The 9153-nt window shown below is 38.2% G+C and overlaps 1 protein-coding gene across 10 annotated transcripts in view; it reads left to right on the top strand.

Annotated features, from left to right (window-relative positions):
• Window positions 1–6834: 6834 nt before the first annotated feature.
• Window positions 6835–9153, top strand: part of MYT1L (myelin transcription factor 1 like) — a 573498-nt gene continuing 571179 nt past the window's right edge. For 7 of the 10 annotated variants that reach the window (XM_075598273.1, XM_075598277.1, XM_075598279.1 and 4 more), the window contains exon 1: window positions 6836–7087. The gene's annotated coding sequence lies outside the window, so the exon portion shown is untranslated. Of the gene's footprint in view, window positions 7187–9153 lie in introns of all 10 variants that reach the window. The other 3 variants (XM_075598278.1, XM_075598276.1, XM_075598269.1) reach the window with 2 other exon arrangements.

Raw genomic sequence — 9153 nt, 5'->3', positions numbered from 1 at the left:
ATTAAAAATGGAAATTCAATCTAATTTTGATAAATCTTCCAGCACATGATTGGTGCTGGAATTGAGCTCAGGCCCCAGCTCTCCTCAACTGCAGCCCGGTCTTCACTGGAAGACACAACCACATGTGCACCGGTCGTTGCCGGAAGTTGGGCCCTCCCACAAATCGAGCCCAACTTCCACCACTGGGATCGGCACTGAAGGCTTCCCCCCCCAAAGGTAGTGTATGTCTGTATCAGTATTGGGGGAGGATTACGTCTGTATATTGGGGTGGAGGGGGTTATTGTGTATGTGTATTGGGGAGGGGTGTTATTGTGTAGCTGGGTGTGTGTTGTGTAGATGTATGTGTATTGAGGGGGGTTATTTGTGTGTGTGTGTGTGTGTGTGTGGTTGTGTGTGTGTGTTTTGGGGAACGGGGATATTGTGTGTGTATTGGGGAGGGGTTATTGTGAGTGCGTTTATTGGGGATGGGGTGGTTATTATGCATGTATGTATATTGGGGGAGAGGCAATTATTTGTGTGTGTATTTGGGGGTTATTGTATGTGCATTATTCTGTGGGTTATTGTGTGTGGGGGGTTATTGTTTGTGTGTATAGGAGTAGGGGGGTTTAGTGTGTGTGTGTGTGTGTTGGAGAAGAGGTGGTTATTGTGTGTGTGTATTGGAGGAGGGGGTTATTGCGTGTGTGTGTGTGTGTATGTGTGTTGGGGGAGGGGTATTATTGTGTGTGTGTGTGTGTGTGTGTGTGTGTGTGTGTGTGTGTGTGTGTGTGTTTGTGTGTGTGTGTTGGGGAGGGGGAATCATTGTGTGTGTTTGTGTATTTGGGGGTTATTGAATGTGCATGATGGGGAGGGGTTATGTATGTATATCTTTACCATTAATGTACATAGCGCTTCACAGCAATAACGTGACAATCATAAATAACAAATAATACAAATAACACATAATGGGAAGAAGTGCATCAGACATAAAAGTGATATTTAGGAAAAGGAGCCCCTGCCCCAAAGAGCTTTCAATCCAGTTGTTAAGCGGGAAGAACGTACAGAGACAGTAGGAATGTGTTCTGGTAAGTGCGTCTGAAAGGGGCCAAGGTCGATGTATGAGGGGTAAAGTATCAGCCACAGCGCTACTCACATGCTTCGTTAAGGAGGTGTGTTTTAAGATGGGTATTAAAGTTGGATAGAGAGAGTTCTAGTCAGGTATTGAGGGGAAGGGCATTCCAGAAGTGTGTGGCAGTCAGTGAGAAAGGTTTAAGGTGGAGAGGGCTTTAGACACAAAGGGGGTAGAGACATCCTTGAGCAGAACCCAAGAATCGGGATGGTGTATAGCGAGAAATTAGGGCTCAGATGTGAGGAGGGGCAGACGAGTGTAAAGGCTTAAAAGTGAGGAGGAGAATTGAGTGTGTGATACGGGGTTTGATAGGAAGCTAGGACAGGAATTTCAGCAGGGGAGATGCTGACACAGATTTAGGAAAGAGTAAAGTAATTCTGACAGCAGGGTTTAGGATAAATTGTGAGGGAGACATGTGAGAGGAGGAAGGCCGGACAGCAGGAGGTTACAGTAGTTGAGACGGGAGAGAATTAGGGCCTGTGTCAGAGTTTTAGCAGTCGAGCAACAGAGGAAAGAGCGTATCTTTATAATATTGTAGAGGAAAAATGGCAGGTTTTAGCTACCATTTGAATGTGAGAGGAGAATGTGAGAGGAGTCGAGTATGACCCCCTAGACAGCGTGCTTGTGCTACTGGGTGTATTATAGTGCTTCCAACAGTAATGTAGAAGGAGGTAGTAGAGCCAGGTTTGGAAGGAAATATGACAAGCTACATTTTTGACATGTCAAGTTTAAGTCGACGGAGGGCCATCCAGGATGAAGTAGTGGAGAGACATTCAGAAACTTTGGGCTGTACAGCAGGTGTAAAGTCAGGGGTTGAAAAGTAAATTTGTGTGTCATCAGCATAGAGGTGATATTTGAACCCAAGAGATGTGATTAGGTCACCTAGAGAAAGTGTGTAAAGAAAAAGAGAAGGGGTCCCGGACAAAGCCCTGGGGTACCCCCACAAAGAGATTGATAGAGGAGGAGAGGTGTTAGAAAAAGAGGCACTTAAAGTGTGATAGGAGAGGTAAGGATATCCTGTATACAGCTTTGTTACAATTTCCAAGAGTATGGATAATGTGAAGGAGAAGAGGGTGGTCCACAGTATCAAATGCAGAGTGGTCGAGCAATATGAGAAGAGTTTAGTGACCTTTGTCTTTGGCAGCATGGAGGTTATTTCTTATTTTAGTGAGGGCTGTTTCAGTGGAGTTAGCAGTGCGGAAGCCAGATTGTAGAGGGTCTTGGAAAAAATAGGTGGTGAGAAAATGGAGCAAGCAAGAGAATACAAGACATTCAAGGAGTTTAGAGGCAAAAGGCAGGAGGGAGACAGGACAATAGTTAGAAAGACAGGTAGGGTCAAGCTTGCTGTTTTTGAATAATGGTGTAACTGTTGTACAGTATGTTATGGTTATTGTGTGTGTATGTGTAGGGGGCCATTGTTGTGTGTGTATTGGAGGAGTGGGGTTATTGTGTGTATATATTGGTGGAGAGTTGGCTATTGTGTGTGTGTGTGTGTGTGTGTGTGTGTGTGTGTGTGTGTGTGTGTGTGTGTGTGTATTGGGGAGGCGAAGTGATTGTGAGGAGGGAATGGGGTTTAATGAGTGTGGGGTGGGGGGAAAATACATTGTTGGAGGAGGAGGATGAGAGGGGGAGTGTGAAAAGGGGGTGAGAACGAGGTGGTGCTTGAGGAGAGAAATTGAGGGTGGAGTGTGAGAAGGGTTTGAGAGTGAGGTGGTGTGTGAGAAGGGGAATGTAAGAGAAAGAGAAGTGGGTCTTGCAAGGCCATCGAGACAGGAGAGGGGAGCCTGGTGTAAATAAACTCTAGTCTTGAGCCCAGGGAAAGCTGTTGATGGCCCTGTGGGCCATGATGTGTGTTTGTGTGGGTGCTATTTTTTTATGGCTACAGCATGTCAGTGTCTCTTTTCATAGTCTGAAGATGCTTTGCCTAGCTGAAGAGTTTTTCAATGGATTCATATCCTGTTATTCTCTATTTATTTACATATACAGTATATCCTTTTTCTTGCTGCTTTATTTCCAATGTGTCACTAACTCAAGGCAGTAGGCAGCACATGACATGAAAAGCATATCTGACTGGATAGTGAGGGATTTTATAACCAAAACATATAGTAGTGGAAATGTTTGATCCAGAAATCTTTATCCAGAAATCTTTACCCAGAAATCTTTACCCAGAATCACGATACAGCAAAGCACAAACTGATTGCTGTTTTATTTGTGAGAGATTAAAAATACAAATCTAACAATGAAGAATAATTTTTAAAAAAAAGAGGCTTGCCACATAAAAATATAATAACATTGTCTTGTTTATCTTATGTTGCTTCTTTAAATAAATGAATTTGGTAGTAGAATAAGTACGGGGAATACACAGGCATCTACTTACCATAAATGGCTACATTGACCTGATATGCCTCCTATTTATTGCAATTCATTTCCTTCACTACCCACAATATCCTACAAGTAATGACTTTGACTGTGTTGATTTTTCCTTGGCTTAACTTGATGTATAGCCATCCTTGTGCATATTGTTTTCCAGCAGAAATTGATAAATGAGACTACGAGGTAGCATCAAGGCCCTTTGCCTCCATTTGCTCAGATAATTTCATACCAATATGGATTAAACATACACTGCCTCTAAATATCATGTACACTGAGATACAATACACCTCTCCATTTTAAAAGAATTACACACAGGTGACAGACTGTGTGCTCATTTGCATGTCATTACCCAGAATCCCGAGCCGCAGTGGAAGCATTGTGTGCTAAGAGATAATGGCGAAAGACAGGGTTGCAGACCTGTCTGAGATGTGAATGTGCTCACCAGTGGTATTTTTATTTGCTGTACAAAAGATTTATTGTAATTTCGATATGGCATATTATTAACGAATTGCCGTGCATCCTATTATCAACTGATTAAATATGTGACCTGTAGAACCCAATCTGAGGTATTGCTCATTTAGTTTTCATCCATTCATTATGAATTTTTCGAAAGAGAGACAGGGGTGTGCAGACTTCATTCTAAGAGACACACATGAGCTCAGTGGAAGGGATATAAATGCATCACTGGAGCCAGACTAATACTTTGGTACTTAATGTCAGGACACTGAGGTTGAGATACCCTGACAGAATGGTGGTGGAATGCCTTTCATTCTATATTGCTGCCTATTATTATTACAGCCTCTGGTTCAACACAGTAGATCTAAAGGAACGAAATGTAGTTTAACTAGATAACCTCCGTTGTCACCTATTTTAAAGCAATGAACAGAACGTATATCAATATAAAATATGATTAGAGATACTAATTAGCACCTGACATTGCCAGTATAGTCAGTCCAATGTAACATTAAATATAACTATTATTAAATATTTGTTTTAAATAGGGGCTATTCTTTTGTCTCATCACTAATTATTTATGTAAATCAAAGATGATAAAATGCATCTACACACTAGCATCATCACATAAATATCTTCTATCGTGACAAACTGCTTCTGATTCTCTTTCTCGCCTCCTCGTTCTCTATACATTAAATACACGTGTCTGCGGTGGGTGTTAGTTTTTTGATGCAGCAGTTACATAATATTCTATGGGTGTCACCTTTCCGTTTTCAGACCCAAGAGACTTGTCCTCAAATGGTACTGTATGGCTGGCTGCGTGGAAAACCTATCCTCTGTCTCCTGGAGACTGAGAAATAAAATGCAACCTACCATTTTTTTCTTCTAATAGAGTGTAAAAATGATTCCTATTCTTTGCTTCGCAGAACATCCGATGCGGCGCCCAATCAGTAAGAAAAGCAGCACGGACGTCAGTAGGGTTTTTTTTTTTTTTTTTTTTTTTTTTTTTTACTGTCTTCTTGCACAGCCCGACTGCAGCTGCTTACAGAGTGGAGCTTCCATTAGAGCAGCTCTATTGATTTCTGATTCGCACTGCAGCATCAGGGCTAGAGTACAGGGGGATAAGGAGGAGAAACCTGGAAACAGAAAGGAGCTAAAGCAACAAAAAAAAATAACAATTTATTTGTGATACCAAACTGCTTCCTCCCTAAGTCCTAAAATAAATAAATAGGGAAGGAAGAAACATAGTTGATTGCTGAAAAACAGACCACTAACCCCAAAAGGATGAGATTTAAGACATATGGTAATATCTTTAATGTCTTGTGATGTGAATGTATTACGTTAGAATACTTATCTATTATTAAGGATGATTTGAAAATGTGTTATTGATATTTATTTATTTTTAGATCTTTTCTTATGCTCAAAATGGTGAAATAACGTTGCATTTATGGATATAAATGATAATTCTTTTGCAAACGTTGCAAACAAAACCCTCATTCTGTTTTAGATTTTCTCCTTAAGTAATTATTGCTGCAGTGTAAAAGCAAAGCATAAACTTTGACAATAACTCCCCCAACCATTGTCTGTATTGTTGCTGCAGTAAGCTCTCCTTTCTCCCCTTGTAGTTGCTACATAATGTGCTCATGAGTCCTGATTATACTGTCGGTTAGACTGCCTTACATAACAAACCTTAAACAGGATTTTAGTGATTGCATGTAGAGAAATAAAAAATGAAGACAATGTATTTGTAAGCGTGTATATATATATATATATATATATATATATATATATATATATATATATAACGGAAATAGCCATGTTAGTCCAGTCCTCACTGACCTGAGGAAGAGAAGAGAACTCTCGAAAGCTTGTCTTATGACCTAAATTGTTAGTCCAAATAAAAAAGGTATCACCTAATACTGAAGTACTCATTTATTCTGCACTATATATATATACACACAATATATCCCAGGGTTTCTATCATACTACTTGATTAAATAAAAAATAAGCCCAGCTCTTACCAACTAACTAAGGGCAATATAAAATTAAGGAAAATTCTACCACTCTAGCTTAGGAACAAATGTCTAGGCGTTAAGCCATTATTAGCAAAAGCTATATTGAGCATGCTTGCCAGACAGGCAGCAAGGCTGAACTCTAGTTCCGCCCAGACATGTGCCTTGCCATTTTCATTTTAATCAGTCTGCTCAGGATGGCTGCTGATTCATTTTGCAGGACGGCCCCCTGGGAGCCAAGGTGGAAGCCTGAGGCAAGCTGCTATTGCATCAATGCAGTATTCCACATCAGAGAGACATAGAGACTGACAGAGAGAAAACAAGCAGGGACAGAGGGAGAAGGACAAGAGAGACAAAAAGGGGTAGTGAATGAGCATATCAGGACAGAGACTCAGCACTGCATAATATCACCATTGCAACATTTAATGATCATTATGTGTATTAAGCAGAGATAACAAAAATATCATCATCAATGGACAAATCACATTATATTCTTTTGACCCAGAGGAGTGTGAAACCCCTGTTATCCTTATATACCCCTCAGACACACAGGAGGCTCAAGAAAAAAACTAAAATAGCATACAAGGTGAAAATATATCATTTAAATGTAGACTTACCAAATAACTGGTTGGGGTGGTATACCTGATTTAGTAGGAGACTTTGATTTGTGGGATTGACAACCTTATTATGCAGCAGGCTTATTATTGATATTATTCCGCTCTCCGTTGCCATGGCCACCTTGTGAGAGACATTCCATTTTCTCTCTTCCATCATCATTATCTATGAGGCCATCTGTTGTGGAAAATGAATTCAGCCTCATTTGCATGACTGATAAGCAATTTTTTTTTTATCTATTTAACAGAAGGTCATATGCCGGGGATTTAGAGCTGGTAAAAAAAAAATGTGAAAAAAAAAAGCATATCGAGAGGATGAGTGGGAGTGCGTGCATTAGAGGATGTATGTGGAAGTAAAACAGATCCCTTAGGCCTGCTAGCCTATCGTGCTGCATTTGTCATTCCTGCCAGGGCGACATTTTTCCCCTAAGCTTCTGCACACTAAAGAGACACACACAGAATGAAAGAGGGAGAGACAGAGAGATTTTCCCTGCAGTCTTCTTGAAGCCCCTGGTTTTTACTCTGTATTGGTGGGTGCCTTTTAATTTTTCTAACCATGGAATATGGGTCCTTTATTCAGATTTCTTTGGAGGAAAAACAGCAACATACAGTATTCTGGTCTTCTTGTGGTATGCTGATTTGTACTTTCTTTATAAGTTGAATAATGAGGAGACTTATAGATGATGGCTTTTCCTGTACTTGTAAAGTATTTCATTTTTAATTGTGCATGTCGTTGCTCTGCATGTTATTTTATGCTGATATTGTATTTACATAAGCATGCATATGTTTTGCTGTGTTGCTTAGCTCTTTTCCAACTCAATCTATAATACAGACTTGAAGTTTGAAATGCATTGAAGTATCGTAGCTTTACTACTATACAGCATGTTAAAAAGCTTCAAAAGGAATATATTCATTTTGTAGAAACGTAAAGTTTGTTTTAAATTCATATAAGCATTTTGGAAGCAGTGATTTGACACTGTAAAAATACCTTTTTACGCACTGTAAAGAAATTAAAAATACTATATAAATATATATATATTAATAATCCATATACAGTACATCATTTCTTTTTAAATTCATGCAAAAATTAAGTACTTGAACTTTACATTTTTCAGTTAAATAGTTTGGTTACCAAATTTTGGTAAATTGGACTAAAGCATTAATGAATAAAGTTATAATTTACTAATATTCTATTTGTCTGGGAGTGTGTGAAATCATTTAATTTCTTATTTTATTTATTTAAATATTTTCTTTGTTATAAATCATGTTGCAAATATAATTTAGGGATACATTCAAGGTTCTTTTTTTTAACAAAGATAAATAATAGATGTGACTTCAGCTTTGAGTACTGACAATTACAACCTGCAATAAAAAAATATTTATTTATTACAAAAAATCAGATACTAGGAATGTTTTTTGTTTTCAATTTAGGGACGTGCAGTTCTTTACACAAATTCTAATAATTTATTCCATTAACTTGAGTGAACTTTTTTTTAGTCATGTCTGTTTTAGTGCAGTCATATAATGTGAGTTTGAGAATTATTTTCTTACAAGTTGTACATGTTTTGATTATGCAACTAAGTCTGTATGGCACTAACTTCTGTTTAACAATATTTCTGGAGTCTTATTAATTACTTGAATAGACGTAGACCCAAACATATTCTTTATATTATACTGTGAAATATATATATATTTTTATATATATATATATATATATATATATATATATATATATATATATATATATATATATATATATATATATGTTACTGTAAGTCACGCTTTGAAATGTTATTTTAGTACTGTGCATGTTATATATGCAAAAGACAAACGTGGTAAGTGTATAAGATTAGCTTGAATCAGTAGACAATTTGATTCGAATTTCTGCTTTACAGATTTCTCTTTGAAATATACTGTTTTATATCTTCAGTTGCAATAGGCAAGGATTATATGTTTTTAAAAAATCTGCAACTATTCACTGAACATTTGCATTCAGTGTATTCTATCTCTATTTTTGTTTTACTTTTCAGGGTAGTAAGGCAGCATTGTTAAATCTCCCACAGATAAGAGAGTGCATGTCCCCCTCCCCCCAAAAAGTTAATTACCAGGCTCGGATTCCTCCTTGCCACCCTGACATTTGACTGCTGCTAATTCGCTGATTAATCTCATTAATGTGATTATAGTAGGATTTGGAGTTGGCTGCCATTGTTCTGTAGACACTGCTTTTCAAACTGCTTTGCACCTCTTTCTTTTCTGCTGGGATTTTTTTCAGATTGGTTTATTAGTCTGCTGTGGTTTCTCTTGACTTTCTCTTTCAGCACCAGGAGCTGTCCACTGCAGGCAGCAAATTCAGCCCAGAATAACTTTGTACTAGTGACTTGCAATGTTAAAAAAAATATATTTTCATATCCCTAAAGATTTTACTTACTAGGGCAGTGTTTTTCAACCAGGGTTCCTATGAACATTTGGGTTCCACCGGCATCCCTAAAAGGATCCCTGCAATTTTGTGGTTATTAGAAAACTGTATCAAATACAGAAAAAATCCCAATGCATCTGGTCACAGAGTTGCTATTAGAGATGGTTGGAGGTTCCTCAG

The sequence above is a fragment of the Ascaphus truei genome, chromosome 4 (genome assembly GCF_040206685.1).
Source record: "Ascaphus truei isolate aAscTru1 chromosome 4, aAscTru1.hap1, whole genome shotgun sequence".
Taxonomy (NCBI): Eukaryota; Metazoa; Chordata; class Amphibia; order Anura; family Ascaphidae; genus Ascaphus; species Ascaphus truei.
Note: the sequence above shows the minus strand (reverse complement) of the source record. Positions and strands in the feature narration are given on the sequence as shown.